Source organism: Corythoichthys intestinalis, chromosome 14 (genome assembly GCF_030265065.1).
Source record: "Corythoichthys intestinalis isolate RoL2023-P3 chromosome 14, ASM3026506v1, whole genome shotgun sequence".
Lineage (NCBI taxonomy): Eukaryota > Metazoa > Chordata > Actinopteri > Syngnathiformes > Syngnathidae > Corythoichthys > Corythoichthys intestinalis.
The window spans coordinates 40,642,486-40,670,382 of NC_080408.1; the positions used below are offsets into that span (position 1 = coordinate 40,642,486).

A 27,897-nucleotide genomic window follows, 5' to 3' on the forward strand; every position below is an offset into this window, starting at 1 on the left:
GAGGCTTGTTGTGAGCAAACGTGCTGCACTTTCAGCCTTCTCCCTGGTGGCCACCAGTGTTAATTTTATCTACGTCTCAAGTCTGATTCTTCCTCCGTCCCTTCCTAGGTCTTTTGTTGCTTTCTTAGTTCAAGTATTAAGTTTAGACCTAACAGTAACACAATATAAAAGCATTTCCGATCATATGAAAATCAGCAAGACACAATTTTAGTCCACCATACACTTTGTCCAACTTTCTCTAAAGTGGGAGAGGGAGTAAATTTAACTGACACGTATCCACAGCTGGCTGAATACTGAAAATATTTCTGAAACAACAGGCCCGGCTAATGATTAGGGATGGGAATCGAAATCCGATTCCAATTCCGAACCGGTTCCTAGTGTTTCGAGGCCTCGACATCACAATGAAAAAGCCTTAAAGATCCCTTTAACGATTCCTAAAGACGCATAATGTGTCGTGACTGTCTTGTTGTCCAGACGCATCAAACTAGCATGGCGCCAAGAACCACCCGCTCCAAAGTTTGGCTACACTTCACCAGGAAAGAGGGTGAAAATGAAAGGTTACGATGGTTTAGCACGAGCTTTGCAGCCGTAAATATAACAATGACAGCACGTAGGTTCAAACGCTCGAAACACTTCACTTCACGAGGAAAAATTACAACAAAACGACTTGCAGTCATTGGAAGGTGGAGATAACTGCATCGGGAGGGAAAGTGGAGATAACTGCATTGGGAGGGAATAGACTGCACTGTCCTCACCGAGACAGCTATACAGCTAGCTAAACTCCGAAATGATGATACAGAAGACGTTGGTATAATTTGCTGACTTTAGTCAACCATCACTTGAAGAGTGAAACTAAAACAGAAATGAAACAAATCAATTTCGTCCCCAATAACAAACAGGTTTGCATCAACGTAAATCTGCGATGATTAGCTGCTAATTCAGTAATAACAAAACTGTTAGCATGCGTTCGCTAGCATTAGCACATTGTTCAAACCACTACACAACTGGATTTAAGTGTCCGATCGTGAGTGGAAACACAAAACAACAACACAAAAGATGATACATACAGGCGTTGCCTCTGTAGATATTTTACAAACATTAACAAAGAACATAGGGTCGTAGCAGTGCTTCCCTCTCCCACTAACTCGCTCACTCGCTTGGATGCAGCATTTCTTCTTCGCGTGTAAGCGCGCTCTTCTTCACGTGAGCGCGTTCTTCTTCGCGTGAGGAAGCGCAAGGGTGCCCCCACTTGAGCGTGAAAGCACCATAAAAACTAAAAGGCATGCATATACTGGTAAATAATACACTTTAACAGGGGTCCCCAAACTACGGCCCGCGGGCCGGATACGGCCCGCCCCGACATTTGGTCCAGCCCCCTGAACAATACCAGAGAGCATTTTGAATTTTTTTTTTTTTTTTCTCAATTGTATTATTTATTTTCTGGCCTTTTTCTGTGAAGAATTCAGAGAGGGTTTTATCTATTTGATTGATAGTGTTATTATTATTAATTATTATTATATTATATTATTATTTTTATTTTATTTACTTTTGTTCCGTGAAGTATCCAGAAAGGGTTATTTGATTGTGGCTTTCTGAAAAACAAATAATTTTTTACATTTAAGCACTCTTGCAATCGTCACTCTTTTTCTGTTGCAAACTGACCCCGGCCCCTCATCAGAGAAAAGTTATGTGGCCCTCACAGGAAAAAGTTTGAGGACCCCTGCAAGTTTAACACATCTTGCCAACGGCAGACCAACGACAACTATGCCAATATATACCAATATTTTTTATTTCTATTAGAAAAATGTTTCAGTAAAATGTTACACATTCTTGTGCATTTGCCACTTATTGCCACAGTTAATATTGAGGCTTTGGGCCTCTTTTGACCTTGTTGTGAGTTTGTAAAGTTGTGACTTCTGATTAAACAAACTCGATGCCAATTAAAACGTTTTTTCTTCTTTCCCCCCAAATTAGAATCGATAAGGGAATCGATGAAGAATCGAATCGTTAAGCAATATCGATAATGGAATTGGAATCATAAAAATCCTATCAATTCCCATCCCTACTAATGATACAGTATAATTTAGCTTTAGCAGTATGTCATCTAAACTCTTTGTATATAATTGCTATGTTGCAATTGCGCTAAGCATATATGTTTATGCAATTAAAAAAAGTTTTTTTCATCACAACAAACATCTGGCTTTTTCACGTTTATGCTCCTCTTCTTCCTTCTTCTTTCTAAAATTGGACCAGGCGTGCGTACGGACGTCTGTTGTCACTCAAAACTCACTTTCGCGTTGTCATGTGTTTAGATGGCAACGACCGGGGGGAGCGTTTCGAAGGTTTCCATTCTAGAAGACGTTTTCATATTTTTGCGTTTTCATCCCCCCAATACGCTGTCGCCGTGTAAATGATAGGGTTACTTGGGAAACTTTTTGCGTTGTCACTCCCGTTGCCGTTGTTGTGTAAATGGCCCCTGAAATGCAACCGTTTTGTGTCAAATCTTCAGTAATATATACAGGTACTCACCGGGTTAGGAACAAGTTCCATTTCTACGCTGGCGACGTAACCCGAATTTCCACACAAGTTGGAATTAACTTTAAATACCCCAAAACTCCCCCAAATCTCAAAATAACTCTCCATTAATATGTATTATACGTCATTGTACCGTCCTCAGTAAGACGTTGGAGCTAAGTCCTAGCTAAACAGCGAGCTGAGCTCCAAAATGACGATGTCAGACGTCTGTTTGGTTTGCTGACTTTTTTCAGCTCCTCATAACATCAACACTTGCAGAATGAAATTTAATCTGTTTCATCTTCAATAAAAGTATTTCAAGTTTGTGTTTATAACTAGCTGCGGATACAGCAATAGCAATGCACACAAACGATTAGCATGTATCAGTTATCGTTTGCACATCGTCAAAAACAATCACATAAACTCCCCCCAAGTATTCGACCACAAGTGAAAATGCACAATTAACAGTACAAGAGGTGTTATATACAGGTGTTGCCTCTGTGGATGCTTCACAAGCAACAATTGTGTGCGCAGGCTTTCTTTCCCCTCTCTCTCTCTCTCTCTCTTGGCTGCGCGAATTCTTCATGTGTGCGCGTGCGCTCTTCCTCGTGTGTGCACGTGTGTTCTTCTTCATGTGTACATCCACTCTTACTCGCGTGTGGATGTACTATGATACTTGCTCTATGCTTCCTGCACTAAAATAAAAGCATGCCTCACAAAACAAAAGCCATGATAAAAATTTTTTTAAAAAGTAAAAAACGACTGTAGACAATATAGCGGACAAGACTCCCGTGTCATAAAGTTGAAATCATACGTCGTAACCCACGGGCTACCTGTAAGTATTCTTTGCACGACTATCCTTCACTACTAAAACCAAAACACGCACCTACCTTAACCATATATGAGTCTCCATGAGCAGTGACATCAAAAAATTTGTTCCCTTATAAAATCCTGATTATTTTCTATATAACACAACTTAAAATGGTTATGAAAGTCTCAGATTTTACACTAGATGCACAAAAATCACCAAATGCAGAAATAATCAATTATATTTTCAGGATCAATAGCAATGTTTAACATATCATATAAGTTTTAGACCAAAATACCAACTTATTTGTTTTTTATTTACTGCAAGTTTTCAACAGCTAATAAAGCACTCAATTTAATATCAGAAACTTAATACTTGAGGAAAACATGCAGAATCAATCATAAATAATATGTAAGTAGATAATTAATAAATTCTATATAAAATCACAACTTATTATAGAATAGAATATCCCTTTATGATCATTATACACCATAAACTGTTAGCGAATGAGGCTAGCAGCCGGGTGGCGTAAACAGAGCTTTTCTGGCGAAAATTCTTGTGAATAAATGCTTAAATCCCAGAATTCTTCATAGATATGGACGTAACACAGTCTTGATTCTTGGTTCAAAGCAAAGAAACCGTACAGTTAGCATTTATTTTACGTATATTGACGAAGTACCATACCACGCTACTATGTTAGCGAATGAGGCTAGCGGCCGCCTGGCCTAAACAAAGCTTTTTCTGGCAAAAATTCTTGTGAATAAATGCTTAAATCCCAGAATTCGTCATAGATATGGAAATAAAACAGTCTCGATTTTTGGTTAAAAGCAAAGAAACCGTACAGTTAGCGTTTATTTTACGTATATTGACGAAGTACCATACCATGCTACTATGTTAGCGAACAAGGCTAGCGGCCGCCTGGAATAAGAGAAGCTTTTCTGGCTAAAATTATTTTGAAAAAATGCTTAAATCCCCGAATTCTTAATAGATATGGACGCAAAGCAGTCTTGATTCTTGGTTAAAAGCAAAGAAACCGTACAGTTAGCGTTTATTTTACGTATATTGACAAAATACCATACCACGCTATTGTAGCGGACCGTGTAGGTTGCTGTGGGCACACTCTTCGTGGTAGACAAAACTCAGTAGACTTGTGCTCTTTTGGGCGAAGCCGTCCCGACTCTTTATTGAACCGCCAACCACTCAATAACAACCACTTTTTCCCTCTCTTTTTGCACTCGACTCCCGCGCTTGCCCACGTCATCAACATGAGACACATTTAACCGTTACAGGAGTCTCCCCTCACAAAAAGAAATGTCCACATTTCGATGCAAAATACAATTGTTTTTTTTTTTTTTTTCCCACTCAGATAACAAATACAATAAAACATTGGTACATAAACAACAACAAATCACACACAAAAGAACATGTGAAAACAGACCAACAGATTTTTTTTTTTGTTTTGTTTTTTTTTGTTTGTTTTTTTTTTGTTTTGTTTTTTATATAACACAGTCTAAACAAACACAAGGCCCAGCAAAGGCACAAATTAGCCCCACAAATAATCCTTCGACCAGACGGGGGGGTCTTAGCAGCCTACCGGTCCGCGATTGACTCGGACCTGAGTCCGCTGAGGCAGGAGCGACATCGGAAGTCGAATCGGGATTGAAAATGCTGTAGGAGTCCCCACCAGATAGGTGACCGCCAGTAGGACTACCTGGTGCAGTAGTACCCCCTGGTGGTACCAGTGAAGGGGAAGGGGAGGGACACACTGCCTCTGAAATCCCTGCGGGGACGGCCACCGGCAGGCTGTAACGCCGCAACCGGTCATAATGAATTGTTTGCAACGATTTGTCCTCCCCAAATGGACTACCAATTACATAAGTGACTCCAACCTCATCATTCTTATCCATACGACGCTTAATCACGAAAGGTCCCTTCCAATGAGGAGCCAGCTTACGTCGGAATTCTGGAGGGTCATTTAGCCAAACGAGATCCCCAACCTCATAAGGTTCATGTCTCAACTTGGCGTCGTAAAAGGCCTTTTGCTTCTCGCTCGCAACAATATTGTTATCTTTAGCTCGGCAAAAAGCAGTCTCTAAACGCAAGAGGAGATGTTCAACAAAGTCTCCATGGGGCCCATCACCTAGTCCGCTATGCCCTGACGCCCCAAGCACCACATCAACCGGTGTACGGGCCTCCCTGCCATGCGTAAGGAAGTAGGGTGTGAAACCTGTGCTCGAGTGCACGCTCGTATTGTAAGCAAACGCTACTTGTAGCAGGAACGAGTCCCACTCCCCTTCACAGGACAAAAGGATTTTTGCCAATTGATTAATCAGTGTCCTATTGAACCTCTCAACCATGCCGTCAGATTTTGGGTTGTAGGGTGTGGTATGCGTTTTCTTCACCCCGAGCCGACAACACAAATTCCTCACCACATCTGACTCAAATTGTCTCCCCATATCCGTGTGTAATGTTTCCATCACCCCATGTTCCAAGATATAATTTTGGAAAAGACAGTCAGCAACTGTGGTGGCCTTTTGATCACACATGGCATAGAGGTTGACAAATTTAGTGAAGTAGTCCTCAACAACCAGCACATATCGATTACCCCTGGATGTTATTGGCAACTCGAGTATATCGGCCGCCACTCGTTGGAAAGGCCGTTCAGCCTGTGAAGATCTCATAGGAGCATGATGTTTGGGAACAGGTGATTTTCTCCGCTGACAAGCATAACACTGCTCACACCACGCTTTGATATCCTTAGACATGGTGGGCCAATAACAAACACTTCTGGCGCGCGACACTACACGTTCATAGGCAAGGTGAGCGGTTAACGGAGTGCCATGTAAATGCTTGTGGACCTCGGGAACTAACACAGTGGGGACAACTACCTGAGAAGTCTGACCCACCTCAGATAGCCACACGCACCTGCACAAAAGCCCGTCGATGGAAGCCAAACGGTGGAATTCACGCCACAGCCTCCTCAAAGACTGCGAGGCAGCCTTCAACTTCCACCGAGGGGGTCTCCGGCCCTCTGCCAGCCAGCCCAAAACCTGGCCAATGTCAGCGTCACCCTGTTGGAGCTCCTTGATATTCGAGCCATCATGGGACAAAGTATAAATTAGAGACCGATCCCCAGAAGACGGGGAGATTGAATTTGGACAAAGACCGGGACTCAAACAGGGATCCGCACCAGGAGCAGTAGTAGGAGACTCCACACCGCACACCGACCCACGGGTGTTTACACTCTCCGTCTGGGTACCTGAATCGACAAGAATGTGGGTCGCAGCATGAGTATTTTCATTCATCAATTCTGAACCAGGGATGGGTCTACGTGAGAGACTGTCAGCATTAGTATGTTGAGCGCCCACTTTGTGCACAACTACCCAGTCATAGGGATCAAGTTCGAGGGCCCAACGACTGCGACGCCCAGTTTGGTCATGATCAATAGGCAGTCGCCGAAGGCCCACAAGTGGCTGATGGTCTGTTATAATGGTGAAAGGACTAAAGCCAAGATAATGCCTGAAATTACGCACTGCCCAGACTATCGCCCACAACTCTCGGTCATACGTAGACCACCGCCGTTCGACGGCCGTGAGAGAGCGGCTAGCGTACGCCACTACTCTCTCACCACCATCTGTATTTTGTGCTAACACAGCCCCAACAGCCACCAGAGACGCATCCGTATACAGGAGGAAACGATGTGAAAAGTCGGGGTGCCTCATAATGGGCTCAGCACAGAGAGCGGCTCGGAGGAACTCAAACGCCTCTTGACACTCCGTGGTCCAATCACTCCCAGCCATTTTCACCGGAGCGAGGCCCTTCGCTCCCGGCCATTTTACTGGATTTTGACTGATTTTGCACGGCCCACAAAAAATTCTGTTCTATTGCTATATAAACATGGAACCCACCAAAAGAAAGATTAGACTCTCTTCTTTCAGCAGAAAAAAAAAGTAAGTTCATACCTTATTTCATTCTTTAGAAATCAGCATTAGAAAATAGCTTAGTTTGAGCATTTTTCCAATTTCTGATGAAAAAACGGAGAAAATTAGCTTTTTGTAAACGCAAAAATTTCAAACATAATTTTGACTTTAACACGGCTATTTTTTGCTTCAGTGACATCCCAAACATCTGAATAATGTTTTCCTTTTACAAAATAACATGAACAACCAGCCAAATAGAGCTTTTCATAGCAAAGTAACAATTTATTCACACTTACCTAACTGAGAGATGACGTTTGGTGGCTGCGACAGCGGTTAAACTTTTCCCTCATTGCCGACTGTCTCGTAAAGATGGATTTTTTTAAAAGTCTTTTTTTGTGGTTGTGACCACTGTCTCGTTCACCAGGGGAACTTATGTTCCTGGGGGGGAACTGGTTTGGCCGTGCGCGTTTCCGTGCAGGACCCTCGAGCGTGCGGTGGACGTGAGCAGCAAACTGCGGAGGGGCTCTGCTAGCTTCCCTAATAAAGTTGTACTGTTTGAATTGAGTTGTGGGCTCTTAACAAATGTGCTACTGCCCTCCAGTGGCCAGTTTTATTGCTTTAAAATGGGTTTTGAGGCTTGTTTTTTGTTTTGGCGATAGATCGAAAGCTCTAGATGCTTCTTGTACAAAAAAACGCAAAAGACGTATAAATACGTAATCGGGACACTGAAGCATTTGGAAATAGAACGTATTTATACGGTTCCGGGAGCAAATGAGTTAAATGGGACATGTTTACCTGTGAGCTGACTGAGGGGAAAAGCGTGCTGGGCAAAACCTTTCACGAATCTCCGATAGTAGGAACAGAGTCCTAAGAACGCGCGGACCTCCGTAGCCGATCGAGGCACGGGCCAAAACCTCACTTTATCCGTATTTCTGGGATCCGGGCGAAGACCTTCTGCCGACACCACATGACCCAGGAAGACGACATGATCGCGAGCTACAAAGCACTTTTTCGCGTTTAACCGCAGGCCAGCAGCTCCAACCCGAGAAAATACTTCATCCAGCGCGGCAAGATGTTCTTCAAATGACCTACTGAAAATGAGAATGTCGTCAAGATACACCATGCAAATGTGCCAAGGCAGCCCCTTCAACACCAATTCCATAACGCGCTGGAATGTTGCTGGGGCATTCGTGAGCCCCATTGGCATTGATTTAAATTGGTATAGACCCTGGCCTGTTGTAAAGGCAGTTTTTTCCCGATCCTGCTGTGCCACCTCGATTTGCCAATACCCATCCGAAAAGTCTAGGGTACTGAACCAGGTGGCACCCGCGAGGGCATCTAGCGAATCATCCACCCTGGGTAATGGATGAGAATCTTTAATAGTCACTGCATTCAGGCCTCTGTAGTCAACACAAAAACGCCACGTATCATTCTTCTTGCGGACGAGAACTACAGGTGAGGACCATGGGCTGCAGCTCTCCTCAATAACACCACTCTCCAAAAGTTTTTGTACCTGTCTATTTATTTCCTTACGCTTATCAGGAGAGGTGCAATACGCACGCTGTTTAATTGGAGGGTGGTCACCCGTTCGAATTTGATGTTTGATCAAATCGGGATTGCTCCTGCCATTACATGTCTGGCTGAAGACCCCCCGATGTTTAACCAATAAGGCCTCTAACTGATGCTTCTCAATGTCAGATAACTGGCAATCAGACACGTCTGGCAGGGGGGCATTTAGCTGCCTAACAGTTACGTCTTCATCAGGGGAAAATATGTCACCCGTTTTGACGTGGTGGCATATGCCTAGGTGGGTGCCAGGATGTAATTCAAATTCTTGGTCCGTTGGGTTGAGCAGCCGTGCCACAGTGCACCCATTAATCACAGGAGCCACTGACCGCGCAACCACCAAACCCATATTGTCACGCACCTCCGGTTCTAAACACCCCAAATAAGAGTCACAAGGTGGCCCCATAACGTGAGAGCGTTCCACTTGGACGGGCACAAGTATTTCGCAACAGGGGGGAACAGTGATGCTAGAACACACAGAAATGTTACAACAGTTTGGGATGATGTCAGTAGCTAGCAAGAGAGGAATTTGAACATCCCCAAGGATAACATGTCCCCGACCAACATCAATAATAGCGTTGGTTTGGCGCATGAAATCAAAACCTAACAATACAGCTTGTGTAGCTCCCCGCACAACATGCACTGTTTGTTCATAAGGTCTACCACCCAAAGATATGTGAAGGACCACGGTTCCCAAGGCATCTAACATTTGCCCATTTACCGTCCGTGCCAACGGGAACAGTGTATTCAACACACGTTTACGCAGGGTTGGAATGGACATCTTAAATTCCTCAGAAATCAATGAAACAGTAGACCCCGAATCAATTAGCACAGTCACGTCAATGTTTTCGACCAGTCCCTTGATATAAGCTGTAGGCTCAGACTCACCCACCGAACGAGGAGGTGTAGCTGTAGTAATCTCACTTTGACCCTGCGACGACAACGCTGGCATCTGGGTCCCGATACCAGCTACAGGAAGTTTCCCTGTCCATGTCCATGTGGGGAAGGTGAGCGTCGAGAGGGTGACAAAAACCTGACACCGCGCCTTGCACGTTGCTCCTCCGTAGTGCGCGAAAGGCTCCCACTGGCGTGCTGGTATCCAGCAGAACCCAACTCGGCGTCGCGGGCGCGTGGAGACCACCGCCTGTCCAATCCTCGTTGAGATCCACGTTCAGGGGACCGTCCCCTCACGTCGTCCTCCGCTCGGAAGCCCCTGGAAGTCGATCTGCAGCCAACTCCACCACAATCACAGCGACAGGCACGACGATGTTCGCGACGCTCTCCCGGGCTCTGTTGACGGACCTCCGGAAAAGGGGAACGCCGACCACCACGCCCGACGTCACGAGACTGCGATCTCAGCTCTCACACCTCCAACTGCAAGTCATCCATCCTTGAATTGAGCTGCCCCAGCATATGAACCAGCTTCTCCGTCGAGTCCACTTTTCCGTCCTCCGCCCTCTGAGAAGATGAACCGAGGGTTGCCACAACAGCAGGTTGCTGGATGGAGAGCGCAACAGGAGGTGTGCTCGACTTCAGAGCCAACCTGGCCCGTTCACAACGGCCCGCAATTATCAACGCCTCCTCAACGTCAGTGGCCCCTTGCTCGTGGCACTTAGCCTGCAGGGCAGGATCGAGACCGGCAAGAAAACGCCGAAAGGTCTCACCACTCCTGGCAACTTTGTCATAGTCCGGGAAAGCTTCGGCCACAAGCCTGGAGATATCAGCCGCGTAAACGTCCAAACTCTCATTAGGCTGACGAGGCCGCGCAGCGACGCAAGTTTGGAAATACAACAGGAATTGTTGTTGGCTGAAAGCCTCCTTCAATTTTTCTTTCACTCGCCCATAGTCACATTGAACGTCCGGACCCAAACTGTCCCACAGCAGGAAAGCCGCGCCATCCAGCCTCGTGGGTAGAAGACTCACCAGAGCGGCAGCGTAACTCCCGGGCCTCGCCTGCGCGCGCACGGCGGCCTCAAACTGCTTCACCCAAGTAGCAAAAGGCTTGGCGCCGTCCCCGCGAAAAGGCGCAGGGAGTTCGACTCTCACGCCACTCGAGGCATCCGTCCACGGAGCACAATAATCCTCATCGACGTCGCAATCCATGCTGCCGCGTTTCAAAGCGCCGAACATTCCGCCCAAAACAGGAGCACAGCTAGCCAGGTAGCAGCCGACTAGAAAAGTCCAGCAAAAGTCCGAAGAGGCAAAAAGTATCCACTATCCGGAAACACACAAAAACACCGCTGCCACCAATGTAGCGGACCGTGTGGGTTGCTGTGGGCACACTCTTCGTGGTAGACAAAACTCAGTAGACTTGTGCTCTTTTGGGCGAAGCCGTCCCGACTCTTTATTGAACCGCCAACCACTCAATAACAACCACTTTTTCCCTCTCTTTTTGCACTCGACTCCCGCGCTTGCCCACGTCATCAACATGAGACACATTTAACCGTTACACTATGTTAGCGAATGAGGCTAGCGGCCGCCTGGCGTAAAAGGAGCTTTTCGGGCGAAAATTCTTGTGAATAAATGCTTCAATCACGCATGGATGGTATGAAAAATATAATATTTACCTTGAATCCTCGAACAAATCACTCCTGAGAGAATCCTTCCTCTTTGTCTGCGGTACAACTTTCGTAGTTAAATCCAATCGTAAATAAATCCAAGCTTAAATCCCACATGAGCGTGTGCCGTCTTCGGTTATTACTATATAAAGCTCTGCCCCCTCTGATAAGGCGTCGTGCAAAGAATGATGAAGTGACAGTCAATAGTGACGATATCTGTGGCAGTACCTATATGGCTCTACAGCCTTGCTGTGTAAGGTTCATTTTAGTTACCAAGTAGGCTATACTTGCTTTCGGTTTTAGATTTTGAGACTTTTCACCATTCATTTGAATGAGAGTCTCAAACACTTTGACCGAGGGCGTATGTTAAATAGTTGTCCTAGCTGGCCAAATATCATTGCCATGTTTGTTTTTTCTTTGTGTGTGTGCGTGTGTGTGTGTAGAGTACCCTTATTGTATTGTACACGCACTTTGAGTACGTTGTCAGGTGTAATGCATCAAGCTGCTGCATGTTTGTGTACTCTAATAAATTGGATTATTATTGTCCAGAATGATTGATAATTGCCTTTCAGAAATGTTTTCACCTTTGTATATCTGCAATTCTGCTTCTACACATTCACTCTCACTGATCTTACTTGTGAGGTGAAATATTCTCTAGGAAGAGAATTAATATGCAAATTTTCAATTGAGTTTGTTATGGGGATCATAATGAGACTGATATTGTATATGAATATCAATAAATTATTCTGGCGCATCCATGTTCCTGTTTCCCAGCCCAATGTTGTCATCTACATCATAAATACAGCATAATCATTGCAATGCAGCGATGAAAGACTCTCCTAGAGTGGCAAAACCAGCCTCTGCATATTCTCTGTTGTGATGTCATCACATGCAGCATCCATGGCTCGGATGTTTTATCATAAAGTGGCATAAAAGTAATGGTAACATTTTCCATTAAAAAAAAAAAAAAAAAACGCCTGAAGGAAGACAGATAATCAGAAAAACAGAATATGATAACTTGACCAACAATTTTGTTTGTAATATAAATACTAATTAGGTTAAAAATGAGTTATAAAAAATTAGTTGGATTCAACTCCCTACAAAGAGATTTTAATGTTAGGTTTTTAAGCCCCTTGGGCGACTTTTGACATTTGTTTTGTGTTTGTCCTTTTGCTCTTCAGCCTTTTGTTTGTTTTCCTGGCTTCTCCAATGCCTTCATCCATCATGTTTATTTTTCAACTAGAGGGAAAACACACAAAAGATCCACTGGGCCTTCATCGAAATCTCTGCAAATCGATTACACATCAAAATAAGCAAATGAACAAATTATTCACAGGAAGAAATTGCCAGTCTTTGCAGATCACGAAAGCCGATGAGCTCTGCTTTAATATTTATAAGTAATATTTTTTTCATGCTTGTAGAAAAATAAATGTATGTAGCTTTAAAACAGGTTTCTACCCATTTGTCCGTCGACCCTTCCATCCAATTAAAATAATGTCTGCTTTTTCCTAAAATTCCATACAGCTCTAAATTCAATTATTCGGGGGGGGGGGGGGGGTGGTTGCTTTTAAACAATTATCCGAGGAAACACAACAATAAAATAGAATCTTAAATGCATACATTTCAGACAGGAAGTCAAATGTTTGTAATACAATACTCCCGAAAAGTCCCACTGTTTAACCAAAATCTAAAAGTTTAACAGTCCATCTGCAATTTTTGAATGCAAACCCAAACATTTTTACAGTTCAGCTGACCTGTTCCTTCTATATTTGGAGATTGATGACTGGTACATTGTTTGTTCCACCTCAGAGGATCCAATCAAAGGGGTAAACAGCTCCCAAATGAAAACACACAAAAGACAGAAGTGTCTTCACTATTGTCTCACATTTTGCAAAGGAATATTTCTCTTGTGTCATTTACTCTTGGATGCAACTAAAAGGCTTGTGTGAAAAACACCTTTAAAGGTTGTATATTTTAGAATTCATCTAATTTTTTATGGTGAATGTTAGGGTTCGCGGATGGGAGAGGATCCCAAAGCAGACAACGGGACGACAGGCTGTGAGAACAAAAATGGTCTTGTTTATTGTTCGGGCGTTGCTGGTGAGATCCAGACCGACGTGAGGCAGGAAAAGCTCGTGGGGGGAAATCAGGCGTGGCGATCCGACAAGGGGCGTGCACAAACAGGTCCTGGGACAGAAGCAAAAATCGTGAGCCGAGAATAGTAGTCAAAAATGTAAGTAAGGCGGGATACAACTGACAGTGGAACTAGACGAGTTGATCTGGCGACGAGGTGAGGCGTCCACTGGCTTTTTCAAGGCTGCTGATTGTGATAGCCTGCACCTGTGGCCGCTCCACCCGTCTGGCATTGAACCTGCAATCAGAAAAACTCATGCACGCCTGCCTAAAGTGGGCCAGGTTTCAGGAGGGAGGGGCAGAGGCCCTAACAGGACCCCCCCGCCTACGGGCGCCACCTGGCGCCCGACTAAGACGACCGGGATGGGTGCGGTGGAAATCCCGGATTAGCTCACGGGACAACACCCACCGGGCCGGGACCCAGGACCGCTCTTCCGGGCCATAGCCCTCCCAGTCCACCAAGTATTGGACCCCACGGCCTCGGCGGCGGACGTCCAAAAGCCGCTCCACTCTATAAGCTGGCCCCCCGTCGACCGACAGTGGCGGAGGCGGAGGCTGAACAGGGGGGGACAAGGCACTCAAGGTGACGGGCTTTATTTGTGAGACATGGAAGGTAGGGTGGATACGGAAATGGGCAGGAAGCTTGAGGCGCACTGCAGCCAAATTCACCACCCTCTCGATCTCATAGGGACCGATAAACCGGGGGGAGAGCTTCCTCGACTCAGTCCTCAGCGGCAGGGACTTGGACGACAGCCACACCTTCTGGCCTACCGCATAGACTGGCGCAGGTGTGCGGCGGCTGTCCGACTGGGCACGGGACTTTTCGGAGGCACGTAGGAGTGCAGAGCGTGCCTGCTCCCAGACTTTGGCGCAACGACTCACATGCCTCTGGACAGACGGGACTGCAATGTCTTGCTCTTGTGAAGGAAACAAGGGGGGTTGGTAGCCCAAGGAACAAAGGAATGGGGACATACCTGAGGAGGCGTTCGGCAGGGAGTTGTGAGCGTATTCAACCCAAGGGAGTTGGTCGCACCAGGTGTTAGGATGGGCCTGGTTGGTACAGCGGAGGGCAGTTTCGAGCTGCTGGTTGGTACGCTCACACTGGCCGTTGGTTTGCGGATGGTACCCTGAAGACAGACTCACACCAACGCCCAGAGCTGCACAGAAAGCCTTCCATACTTGCGAGGTGAACTGCGGCCCTCTGTCAGAGACAATGTCTACCGGAATGCCATGCAGGCGGAGCACGTGGTTGGTGAGCAGGTCTGCAGTTTCCTTGGCTGAGGGGATCTTGCGAAGGGGGATGAAATGGGCTGCTTTGGAGAATCGGTCAGCCACGGTGAGGATGACTGTGTTGCCCCTGGAAGGCGGGAGACCGGTGACGAAATCCAGGGCAATGTGTGACCATGGACGACTCGGAATGGGTAAGGGGTGGAGGAGTCTGGAGCTGGGCTTCGTCGATGTCTTGCTACGGGCGCAAACATTACAGGCAAGGACAAAAGATCGGGTATCCTCTGACATAGAGGGCCACCAGAACCGTTGGCGCAGCACGGTCAGTGTCCTTCTGATGCCGGGGTGGCAGAATAGGCGGGACGCGAGTGCCCACTCCAGTACCTTGGAACGCATGGACTCGGGAACAAAGAGGTCGGATTGATGGCCCTCTCTGGGGTCTGGGTGGTCACGAAGGGCTTCCTTCACCTTCCCCTCAATCTCCCACTCCATCGAGGCAAGGAAGCAGGTCTGTGGGAGAATGGGCGCTGGCTCCCCAGGTGGTTCAATGGCCTGGAACTGCCGGGACAGGGAGTCTGGCTTGGTATTTTTTGAACCTGGGATGTAAGACATTGAGAAGTTAAATCGGCAGAAAAACATGGCCCACCTGGCTTGTCTCGGGTTGAGTCTCCGGGCTGACTTCAGGTATTCCAGGTTCTTGTGATCAGTTAGGACAAGGAAAGGCTGTGAGGATGGTGGCGCCATTCTTCCAAAGCTAACTTAACTGCCAAGAGTTCTCTGTCCCCAATGCTGTAGTTGCGCTCCGCAGGAGACAGCCTGCGGGAGAAGAAAGCACATGGGTGTACCTTGCCATCAGTGGGCCGCCGTTGTGACAACACGGCACCCACGCCGGTCTCAGAAGCATCCACCTCCACAATGAATTGGAGAGATGGGATAGGAGGAGCCAGTATAGGGGCAGAGGTGAAGCGGGCCTTGAGGTCGCTGAAGGCGGAACTGGCATTGTCAGACCAACGGAACTGTGTAGTGGTGGAGGTGAGGGCTGTGAGAGGGGCCGCAATTCTGCTGTAGTTACGTATGAACCTCCTGTAGAAGTTGGCGAACCCAAGAAAGCGCTGGAGCTGCTTTCTGTCGGAGGGGCGTGGCCATTCCAGGACTGCCTTGACTTTCGCTGGGTCCATGCGCAACTGGCCCTTGCTAATGATGTAGCCGAGAAAAGCGGTCTCGTCAACGTGAAACTCGCATTTCTCGGCTTTCACGAAGAGCCTGTTCTCGAGGAGACGCTGGAGGACCTGACGGACATGAACTTCGTGTTCGGTGGGGGTGTGGGAGAACACCAGGATGTCATCAAGGTAGACCACCACGAAAGGGTTAATGAAGTCCCCTAAGACATCGTTTACCAGATGCTGAAAAACCGCAGGGGCGTTTGTGAGGCCAAAAGGCATAACCAAATATTCATAATGCCCCAGGGGCGTATTAAATGCGGTTTTCCACTCGTCACCCTCTCTGATGCGGACAAGATGATATGCGCTGCGCAGATCGAGCTTAGTGAAAACTGTTGCACTGTGGAGGGGGGTGAACGCAGAGTCCATGAGAGGCAGAGGGTACTTATTCTTTATTGTGATGTCATTTAGGGCTCGGTAGTCGATACAGGGCCGCAGGCCGCCATCCTTCTTGCCTATGAAGAAGAAGCCAGCGCCGACAGGCGAGGAGGAGGGACGGATGGTGCCTGTGGCCAGGGATTCGGAGATGTACTTCTCCATCGCCTCCCTCTCTGGTTGCGAGATGTTGAATAGCCGACCCTTGGGAAGAGCCACTCCAGGAAGGAGGTCGATGGCGCAGTCGTAAGGGCGATGAGGCGGGAGCGACATTGCACGATCCTTACTAAAAACCTGCCAGAGATCGTGGTAGCATTTCGGGACAGTGGACAGGTCGGGTTGCTCCAGCTTCTTGACAGGACAGGACGGCACTAGAGCAGATCTGAGACAGTTAACGTGGCAGAACGGACTCCATGAGGTTAACTTGGGGAGGGTCCAGTCTATTGTGGGATTATGTTTCTTGAGCCAAGGTAACCCCAGGACCAAGGGTGTACGGGTACTCACAAAGACAAGGAAGGTGCTCACCTCTTGGTGGTTGCCTGACAGGAGCAGCTTGATGGGCTCGGTTTTCCGATCCACACTGAAAAGGAGTTTCCCATCAAGTGCCGTGGTCCTCAAGGGCACAGGGAGCGGGTGCGTCGTCAGTCTTAGTTGAGTCACGAGCTCGTGGTCGATAAAGTTCTCGTCCGACCCGCAATCAACTAAGGCAGTAACCGAGCGTGACAGGCCCCTCAAAGAGCGTAGCGGTGAGCTGGAGCCGATCAGAGGAATCGTGAGACATGTGGCTTACCAGGAGTGCCTTTACTGGCGAGCCAGGACGCACCGGGCAGCCACGCAGAAAATGGCCACTTTTCCCACAGTAAATACATAGGCGGGTGTCATACCTGCGTGTGCGCTCCTCCTGAGACAGCCTGGCGCGCCCCAGCTGTACTCGCTCGGCGTCTACAGTAGGGGGCGAAATTGCGGGTGGAATGTGTGTGGCCTGGGCAGGAAGTGGAGCAGGCCGCGGGAAGATGGCTGAGCGAGGAGGAAGGGGGGTTGGCTGTTCGAGCTGCTGTCGCTGACGTTCACGCAAACGCGCGTCAATTTTGATGCAAAGTTTGATGACTCCATCCAAAGAAGACTGTTCATCGCGGGTGGCCAATTCATCTTTAAGGCGCTCATTAAGAGCGCGGATGAACACTTCTTGCAGCGCCTCGTCATTGAAACGGCTTTCTGCCGCTAACGTCCGGAATTCTACCGCGAACTCGGCGACGCTCCGAGTCCCCTGGCGAGCCGACATGAGCCGCTTGGCTGCTTCCTTTCCACGGACTGGATGGTCAAAGACCTTTCTCATCTCCTCTCTGAAACAGGAGTATGTAACACACACGGACGAGTCATTTTCCCATAATGAGGAAGCCCAATCAAGCGCGACGCCCCGCAAACAAGCTATCAGGTAGGCAATTTTGGCTCTTTCTTCGTGGTATGTGTGCGGTTGTTGCTCGAAGATCAGGCTACACTGTACCAGGAAGGCGCGACACGCACCGAGGTTGCCATCATAAGGTGCCGGTGCGGGAACGTGAGGCTCTCGGCATGTCATGAGTGCCTGGGAATGTGTTAAGCGGGCTTCGAGGGATAAAAGTGCCTGGGAAATGTCCGTTACCTTGTTGAAGAGTTCCTGTATGACGTGATTGTGGTTGCGGTAGTAATCGGGTGGTTGGGGCGAGCTGGTTGTGTTGTCCGCGGAATCCATGATGGCCAGATCAAACTGTTTGGGTTCGCGGATGGGAGAGGATCCCAAAGCAGACAACGGGACGACAGGCTGTGAGAACAAAAATGGTCTTGTTTATTGTTCGGGCGTTGCTGGTGAGATCCAGACCGACGTGAGGCAGGAAAAGCTCGTGGGGGGAAATCAGGCGTGGCGATCCGACAAGGGGCGTGCACAAACAGGTCCTGGGACAGAAGCAAAAATCGTGAGCCGAGAATAGTAGTCAAAAATGTAAGTAAGGCGGGATACAACTGACAGTGGAACTAGACGAGTTGATCTGGCGACGAGGTGAGGCGTCCACTGGCTTTTTCAAGGCTGCTGATTGTGATAGCCTGCACCTGTGGCCGCTCCACCTGTCTGGCATTGAACCTGCAATCAGAAAAACTCATGCACGCCTGCCTAAAGTGGGCCAGGTTTCAGGAGGGAGGGGCAGAGGCCCTAACAGTGAATAGCATAAATATAAACACTTTGGGGTTCAACCAAAGAGTCTTTGAATCTACAATTTTTAGAGTTATTTTGGTTTAGTTTGGAGAATTTACATAATTGGAAAGTAAGCCCCTGAATTTATACATTTACATAAAAAATGTCCAAAAATAAGTGATCAAATGTATGCAGGTAGTCCCTGGGTTATGAACGAGTTCCCCTCCTACGTCGGTGACGTAACCTGAATTTCCGTCAGAATTAACCCTTTAAGCACCCCTAAATGCCCCCTTAAACTTCAAAATGACTATCCAAAAACATTTATTATACATCACATTATTGGAATAAAGTAAAATATAAGATACTTATCAATAGCGGTTGAAATCTTGGGGCACCTCACGATTCGATAATAAATCGATTATTGATGCAAGACCCCGCCCCATCTATTAGCTGCTTTTCATTTTTCGTACATTAGTTACAAATATAGCAAAAAAAATCGTCTCAGGCTTAAATGAACTACTATTTCAGTATCAAGTTAACAGTTCAAAACAGTAAATAAAATACTCAAGTCCCCATTCTGTATCAGCAGCTTTAAACTACATTCAATCTTCAACAGAATAAATCATAGCATTTTGCAGAAATATATTTATATCCAACTAAAAGTGAACTCAGGTATATATGACAGACAGTGTGTACTACTACTTCAATACAAATGGCTCAAAAAAGTGCTTTTCTGCTTTAAATTGTGCAAACATGAACATGTAAACATTAACGGATTTCGAAGAGGTACAAACAATTAAAAAAAAAAAAAAAAAAAAAAAAAACTCAAGTCCTTTTGCATCCAAAGCTCAACAATATACAGGACAGGACAAGTGTGTTTAGCTACTGAAAAAATTCATTTCTAAAAATTCCAAGTCTGCTGCACTGTTCATTGACTCCTGCAGATGAAAAATCACAGCTCAGCGTGTGGGCGTAGCATGTCAGATAGCTAAAGTTACCCTGCTGGGCAGCGACAACCATAATTGCTGCGCTGTCTGTAACAACAGAAACCATAATAGCTGCGTTGTCTGTAACACCAGAAATGTATTTTTTTTGTGCGATGTTCAATTCATTTACAGCACTGCTTAGCAGCACAATCATATTAGCAACCTTGTTCATTGCTCTTTTTTGAAGCACGTGTGCTTTCAGCTCACACTCATCGGTCATGAAATGGGCCGTTACAGTAACAAACAATTCGGGCGCTACAGATGTCCATGCATCACAGATAGCGGCGGCTTGGACTACATTCGACAAAGATAACACGATTTCTACTTTCGTCTGCTTGTTGAGAGCCGTGGACTGCCGTGTCAGTTACCGTATTTTTCGGACTATGAATCGCACCTGAGTATAAATCGCACCAGCCATAAAATGCACAACGAAGAGGAAAAAAACATATATAAATCGCACCGGAGTTTGAGTCGCATTTTTGGGGGAAATTTACTTGATAATATCCAACACATAGAACAGATATGTCATCTTGAAAGGCAATTTAATATAGAAATACAATAGAGAACAACATGCTGAATAAGTGTACAGTGTATAGTGCATGAACAACGAAATGCCAATATACTGTCCTCACCAGGACGCTATGGCTCGGTCCTGGCTTTACAGTGAGCTAAACTCCCAAATGACGATGCTGGACATCCGTATAATTTGCTGACTTTAATTTGGCTGTCGATATGACACCATCCATCCATCCATCCATCCATCCATCCATCCATCCATCCATCCATCCATCCATCCATCCATCCATCCATCCATCCATCCATCCATCCATCCATCCATCCATCATCTTCCGCTTAGTCCGGGGTCAGGTTGCGGGGGCAGCAGCTTTAGCAGGGAAGGCCAGACTTCCCTCTTCCCAACCACTTCAGCCAGCTCCTCTGGCGGGATTCCAAGGCAATTCCAGGCCAGCCAAGCGACATAGTCTCTCTAGCGTGTCCTGGGTCGACCCCGTGGCCTCCCGCTGGTGGGACATGCCCGGAACACCTCTCCAAGGAGGCGTCCAGGAGGGATCCGAACCAGATGCCCAAGCCACCTCAACTGGCTTCTCTCAATGCGGAGGAGTAACGGCTCGACACCAAGCCCCTCCTGGATGACCAGACTTCTCACCCTATCTCTAAGGGGGAGCCAGGACACCCTGCGGTGGAAACTCATTTCGGCCGCTCGTATCCGGGATCTTGTTCTTTCGGTCACGACCCACAGCTCGTGGCCATAGGTGAGGGTAGGAACGTAGATCGACCGGTAAATCGAGAGCTTCGCCTTTTGGCCCAGCTCCTTCTTCAACACAACGGGCCGGTGCAGAGTTCGCATCACTGCAGACGCTGCACCGATCCGCCTGTCAATCTCCCGCTCCCTCCTACCCTCACTCGTGAACAAGACCCCAAGATACTTGAACTCCTCCACTTGGGGCAGGATCTCATCTCGACCCAGAGAGGGCATGCCACCCGTTTCCGGCTAAGGACCATGGTCTCGGATTTGGAGGTGCTGATCTTCATCCCAACTGCTTCACACTCGGCTGCGAACCGCCCCAGTGACAGTTGGAGGTCACGGCTTGATGATGCCAACTGCACCACATCATCTGCAAAAAGCAGAGATGCAATGCCAAACCAGCCCCCCTCAACGCTTCGGCTGTGCCTAGATATTATGTCCATAAAAATTATGAACAGAATCGGTGACAAAGGGCAGCCTTGGCGGAGTCCAATCCTCACTGGGAATGAATTCGACTTACTGCCGGCAATGCGGACCAGACTCTGACACCGGTCGTACAGGGACCAAACAGCCCTTACCAAACGGCTCGGTACCCCGTACTCCTGGAGCACCCCCCACAGGACTCCCCTAGGCACAGGGTCAAACGCCTTCTCCAAATCCACAAAACACATGTAGACTGGTTGGGCGAACTCCCATGCACCCTCGAGGACCCTGCCGAGGGGGTAGAGCTGGTCCACTGTTCCACGGCCGGGACGAAAACCACACTGCTCCTCCTGAATCAGAGATTTGACTTCCCGACGAACCCTCCTCTCCAGCACCCCTGAATAGACTTTCCCGGGGAGGCTGAGGAGTGTGATCCCTCTATAATTGGAACACACCCTCCGGTCCCCCTTTGGGACTGCCACCCCGGTCTGCCAATCCAGAGGCACTGTCCCCGATGTCCACGCGATGTTGTAGAGGTGTGTCATTCATGACAGCCCCACAACATCCAGAGCCTTTAAGTTCTCTGGGCGGATCTCATCGACCCCCGGTGCCTTGCCACCGAGGAGCTTTCCAACAACATCAGTGACTTCAACCCCAGAGATTGGAGAGCCCACCTCGGAGTCGTCAGACTCTGCTCCCTCCGAGGGAGGTGTGTCGGTGGAATTGAGGTCTTCGAAGTATTCTCCCCACCGACTCACGACGTCCCGAGTCGAGGTCAGCAGTACCCCATCTCCACTATACACAGTGTTAATGGTGCACTACTTTCCTCTCCTCAGACGCTGGATGGTGGATCAGAATTTCCTCGAAGCCATCCGGAAGTCGTTTTCCATGGCCTCGCCAAACTCCTCCCATGTCCGAGTTTTTGCCTTGGCGACCGCCGAAGCTGCAGTCCGCTTGGCCAGCCGGTACCTGTCAGCTGCCTCCGGAGTCCCAACAGCCAAAAAGGCCCGGTAGGCCTCCTTCTTCAGCTTGACGGCATCCCTTACCGCTGGTGTCGCTGGTTCGGGGATTGCCGCCACGACAGGCATCAACTATCTTACGGCCACAGCTCCGATCGACCGCCTCAACAATAGAGGTGCGGAACATGGCCCACTCGGACTCAATGTCCCCCATCTCCCCCGGGACAAGGGAGAAGTTCTGCCGGTGGTGGGTGTTAAAGCTGTTTCTGACAGGGGATTCTGCCAGACGTTCCCAGCAGGCCCTCACAATACGTTTGGGCCTACCAGGTCTGGCCACCATCTTCCCCCGCCATCGGAGCCAACACACCACCAGGTGGTGATCAGTTGACAGCTCCGCCCCTCTCTTCACTCAGTGTCCAAAACATGCGGCCGCAAGTCCAATGGCACGATTGCAAAGTCGATCATCGAACTGTGGCCTAGGGTGTCCTGTTGCCAAGTGCACATATGGACACCCCTATGTTTGAACATTGTGTTCGTTATGGACAAACCGTGACGAGCGCGACGTGACGATTATTTGAAGAGGGAAACTAAAAATAGAAATAATACAAATCAATTTCGTCCTCGATACCATTTTACATATTTTACAAGCATAAACAATTAATGTAGGTTCGCAGCCGTGTCTCTCTCTCTCTCTCTCTCTCTCTCTCTCTCTCTCTCTCTCTCTCTCTCTCTCTCTCTCTCTCGCCCACTCGCTCAGACGCTGCGTAGCAGTCAGTCTTCTTCTGGCGTGTGAGCGCTTTTCTTCGCGTAAACAAGTGCAAGTGCGCCCCAACTTGGGCGTGAAAATGCAACAAACTAAAAGCATGCATTTCAATATATAAAAGTCAAGAATACAGTTGAACACACATTGCCAAAGGCAGAACGCGAACGTGGCCATAGCTATTAAGAGTTATTCAGATAACTATAGCATAAAGAACATGCTAACAAGTTTACCAAACCATCAGTTTCACTACAAAACAAGCAAGCAAAAAAACAAAATAATAAGGGTGTAACGGTACATGTATTTGTATTGAACCCTTTCGGTACGTGGTGCTAGGTTGGGAACGGAGACGTACCGAACGAGTTTCTGACGTAATGTAACCCTTACTTTTTGAGGCTGTGAGTCGATCGGGTTACAGTTTCTTTGTGTAGATTATATTTACTCTGTCTTCTCTACTATAATGAGGACCAACACGGTAGGACAGTATAACCCAGAAACGTCAACGAGAACGCAGTGAAACGCGGGCGTTGAAGTCAATCAGCCAATGCACACCAGTCGCAGTGTGGCCGCGTGTTAGACGCATCCCAGAAGCGGCTCAACACGACGCACGCGAAAAGAACGGCAGAGGTTATTATTTGACGCGAGACGCGACCCTCCTGCGTCAATACTACTACCGGTAGCTAGGATAGGGCAGACCGGAAGTCACTCGTGTATAAATACGGTGGATCTGGTCGATTTTCAAACTGATATGCAATCGTAACCCACTTTTTGAGTCCATCAAATCTCTTGAGTGGTAGATCGGAGCACAGTTGACTTGAGTTTGTTGATTTACTGCTGTCTTCTCTGCTATAATAATGACCAACACGGCCCCGTGTTCAATACAAAACCCTCCTACCACAACAAAACAAGTAGGAACTAATATTCCCACAGGAACTAAAGTTATACAACATAAAATACATAATATAAATGAATGCTACATCATATTTGTAAAATATAAACACAAAATAAAATAAAATAAATAAAATAAAATAATAGCCCATTTAAATAAAATAAATTGAAAATGAGCTAAAACACCTGTAATTAAATAATAAGAATAAGAATAATACACAGATCCTACTTACACAATTAAAAAGTTATTAATTTCTGTGTGGCGCTTTAACTTGAGAAAATCCACCAATAAAGCTTTTGAAAACCGTTCATAAGAAAAAAAAAAGATTAACTGAGGCATTTCATTTGTAAAATACATGTTAAAATCTTTGTCATTGGGATTGCTTTTCTCTGTAGCACAGGACTTCTTCTTTCTTTCAGAAAGAAAGCCAACCAATACGCATTGTCTGAAAGGCACATTTATATTTTGATTTCTTACTGTACCGAAAATGAACCGAACCGTGACCTCAAAACCGAGGTATGTACCGAACCGAGATTTTTGTGTACCGTTACACCCCTACAAAATAACGTGTGAAATGATATCATAATGTGTTAATAATTTCACACATAAGTCGCTCCTGAGTTTAAGTCGCACCCCCAGCCAAACTATAAAAAAAACTGCGACTTATAGTCCAAAAAAAATACGGTAATCGGTGTTGGGATGGGATCATGTACCTCGGCTTGCTTTCAACATTCTTTGATCACGGTACTTGTGTTTGGAGACACTCCATTTTCTTTCCCGACTGAGCAGCGGGTGCCGCTAAGCCCCTCCATCGTCACAAAGCACTTACAGGCGGACACACTGTGTTTCCCCTCATTGAAAGACCAACTTCCGCCACTGCTGTAAGGTTAATGCCCCTAGTCATACTTTTCACAGATCAAAATGAGCAGTTTTAGGGAACAATTTGCCACGGAACTCAAATTAGTCATAAATGTACACTTCCAAGTTTGGGGTCGCTTGGACCCCAAACTTTTGAACGGTAGTGTACCTTCACAATAAAATACCTCCATGAGATTGTATTTCTATACAGGGATTTTACAAATAGTTAACAAAATGAAAATACACATTTGAAATCATGCGTTTCAGAACTCACTACATTTGACGTCCTTGATGGGGAAGGAGCAAAATTGGGATTAAAATTGATTTTTTTTTTTTTTTTTTTAAGTGTGCACCAGGGTTATTTTGTGAATTGTATTCAATTAGAGATGGAAGAGTTTTCTAACATAAAAGGTTGATTTGACATTGATTGATTCTGTGGAACAATATTCTCTATTCGGCTCTGCTATATTGTCATTAGTGCAACAAAGATGGCTAACCTTGTCCTTGGATGACATCCCATTGCGGGCTCATTAGAAGAGGACACAGATGCACCTTTACGTCAGTCATACATTTTGGAATGCCACCAAAATATTAATTGAAAATATGCCCTTTCATTTTAAATTCCCCAAAAGTTGTAGATTTTGGAGTTCAGCTGAATGATTGGAGTGAAATACTTCTAATTTTGAATTATAGTTATACAAAAAGTTTGCTCATTTTGGAATTTAACAAAAAGTTTGTGAGAAAAATAACAATAGACAAGTTTCCGAGGTGCTTCCGCTTTACTTCCGCATTTCTGCTCGCGACATCCGTTTTACACTTTCTCCACCCTAAACAACATTGGAGCTGGAGTAACATTACTCATCAAAATCCCTCCAAAAAGACACTTTAGAAATATCGCATCCATTTGCCATCATCACGACATGAGAGGGCAACATGTTAATGAAGGCAGATGTGGAACCAAGCCCGTGCCACCACAAAAAACGGGTTTTTATGTAGCCATGTTGCTGCTGGTGTTATGGAAGGTATGCTCTCCCTATGACCGCATTTTTATGTGTCCAGTGCTCAAAAACTAAACTACTAAAGCTAAAATCTTGAGTATGAAACGACTTGTCTTTAATATTGTTATAACAAGGATAATTGTAATTATGATGATGTTTAATATAGGGCTGTCAAAATTATCGCGTTAACGGGCGTTAATTAATTTTTTAAATTAATCACGTTAAAATATTTGACGCAATTAACGCAGATGGCCCGCTCAGACAGATTTAAATGACAGTGCAGTGAAACTCTCACTTGTTGTGTCTATGGAGTTTTGCCGCCCTCTGCTGGCGCTTGGGTGCGACTGATTTTATAGGCTTCAGCTCCCATCAGCATTGTGTAATTATTGACATCAATGGCGGGCTACTAGTTTATTTTTTGATTGAAAATTTTACAAATTTTATTAAAACGAAAACATTAAGAGGGGTTTTAATATAAAATTTCTATAACTTGTACTAACATTTTTTTTTTTAAGAACTACGAGTCTTTCTATCCATGGATTGCTTTAACCGAATGTTAATAATGTTAATGCCATCTTGTTGATTTATTGTTATAATAAACAAATACAGTCCTTATGTACAGTATGTTGAATGTATATATCCATCTTGTGCCTTATCTTTCCATTCCAACAATAATTTACAGAAAAATATGGCATATTTTATAGATGGTTTGAGTTGCGATTAATTGCGATTAATTACGATTAATTAATTTTTAAGCTGTAATTAACTCGATTAAAAATTTTAATCGTTTGACAGCCCTAGTAATATTATCTACTACACTACTGTACTGCTGTGGCAGCAACACATGCTATATGCTGGTAGCCTGTTGCTAATCAGTACGTGTGGGATGGGACACTTGTGTAAACGCATAAATGCAAGTGTTACAAGTATTTGTTCGTTTGTTTACAGGTGGAAAACACAGTTAGGCAAGGGCAGACAACTTGATGTGCCTCACAACAACACTTACTGTACATTGATGAACATATACTGTATCAAGACTAAGTGCGTTCTACTTTGATGATGGAAGGCTTGAATCCTGGGGGCGGCCGATAGCCTGGGGCTGGGACAAAAAGTGGCTAGCTTTGCGGCAGACCGTCAGCTCAATCCCGAGAACTATGAGCTTTTTAACTGCAGCAACTTTAAGATACACTATTGGAGCTGGAGTTATTGAGAACAGTGGAAAAAAGCATGTCTGGAGGCTGCTGAGGGTCTCTGTAATGTCGGGTGAAAGTGTGGCGAGGCTCCCTTTAGCCACACCGTAACTGTGCTGTCTGCTGTCACATTCTCGTATGCTCCAATTTTGTTAATATTTTCTATAAATTTGGATTTATTCACCTGTTGTGCACATGCACCAATCGTTTTAAATCAAACAAGAAATGGAATCATGCCATTCAAAAGTTTTATTGCGATCAATATCTGCATTAAAAAAACAAATGACATACTATTTTTGTTTATATGTGTCAGGAAAGTTCACTTTTGAACACCCAGACAAGTATCAAGTAGGAGAAAAGAATCAGACTCAGCCAAGGATTGCCTGCTTCGAAGACCATATAAACAAGATATATATCAAGGTGCAAAATTATGTGATCCAGACAAGTGCTGTGACCACGCAGAAGTACAAGGAGATAATACAAGTCAAGCCTTTATATACTGAAGAAAGGGCGTTACCTAGGCTTACTATGAAACGATACTTACTATGAAAGCAAAAATGACACTTATTACAGCCCACCTCTGGTGATTTTCCTTTGAAAAACATTTTGAGTCACGACCTTGAGCACTAGCTCTAGCTGGTACAAGAGAGAGTCAAATCAGATAAGGCAGCCAACAGATACCCATTGTAAAATGTTCAAAGGAATAGATAAAGTACACATATTTGGAACGCACAAACATGAATACAGTCTCACATGCAAGCATATAGTTTCACAGCAGTTAATAATTGTGTTTTGTAAGCATGAATAAAATATTCTTTCACAATATGTACATACCTTGTAGTATTTCCTTGTAACAACAAATCCGTGTCAGCCCTTCTGCATTCGACAGCTGTAACATTATTTGTAATTTTACCTCATTTTGGTCACTCAAGTGGCCGGTCCACAAATGACCAACGACGTGTTAAGAGCAAACATACAAACCTTAACTTACTGTCTGCAGCTGGTTTCGATTTAAGGCGTACGGCGAGGTAGAGCCACACTGGCGCATTATAGCTACAGTACTATCTGGTCACTGATCAAAA

General features: G+C 46.0%; 1 protein-coding gene and 1 long non-coding RNA gene across 2 annotated transcripts in view; one reads left to right on the plus strand and one right to left on the minus strand.

Moving 5' to 3' along the window:
* Positions 1-11,534, minus strand: part of LOC130929359 (uncharacterized) — a 31,290-nt gene extending 19,756 nt beyond the window's left edge. The window contains exon 1 of the long non-coding RNA XR_009066867.1: positions 11,376-11,534. This is a non-coding gene — a long non-coding RNA (uncharacterized LOC130929359). The remainder of the gene's footprint in view (positions 1-11,375) is intronic.
* Positions 1-27,897, plus strand: part of tmie (transmembrane inner ear) — a 51,962-nt gene that overhangs the window by 20,590 nt on the left and 3,475 nt on the right. The window lies entirely within an intron of this gene.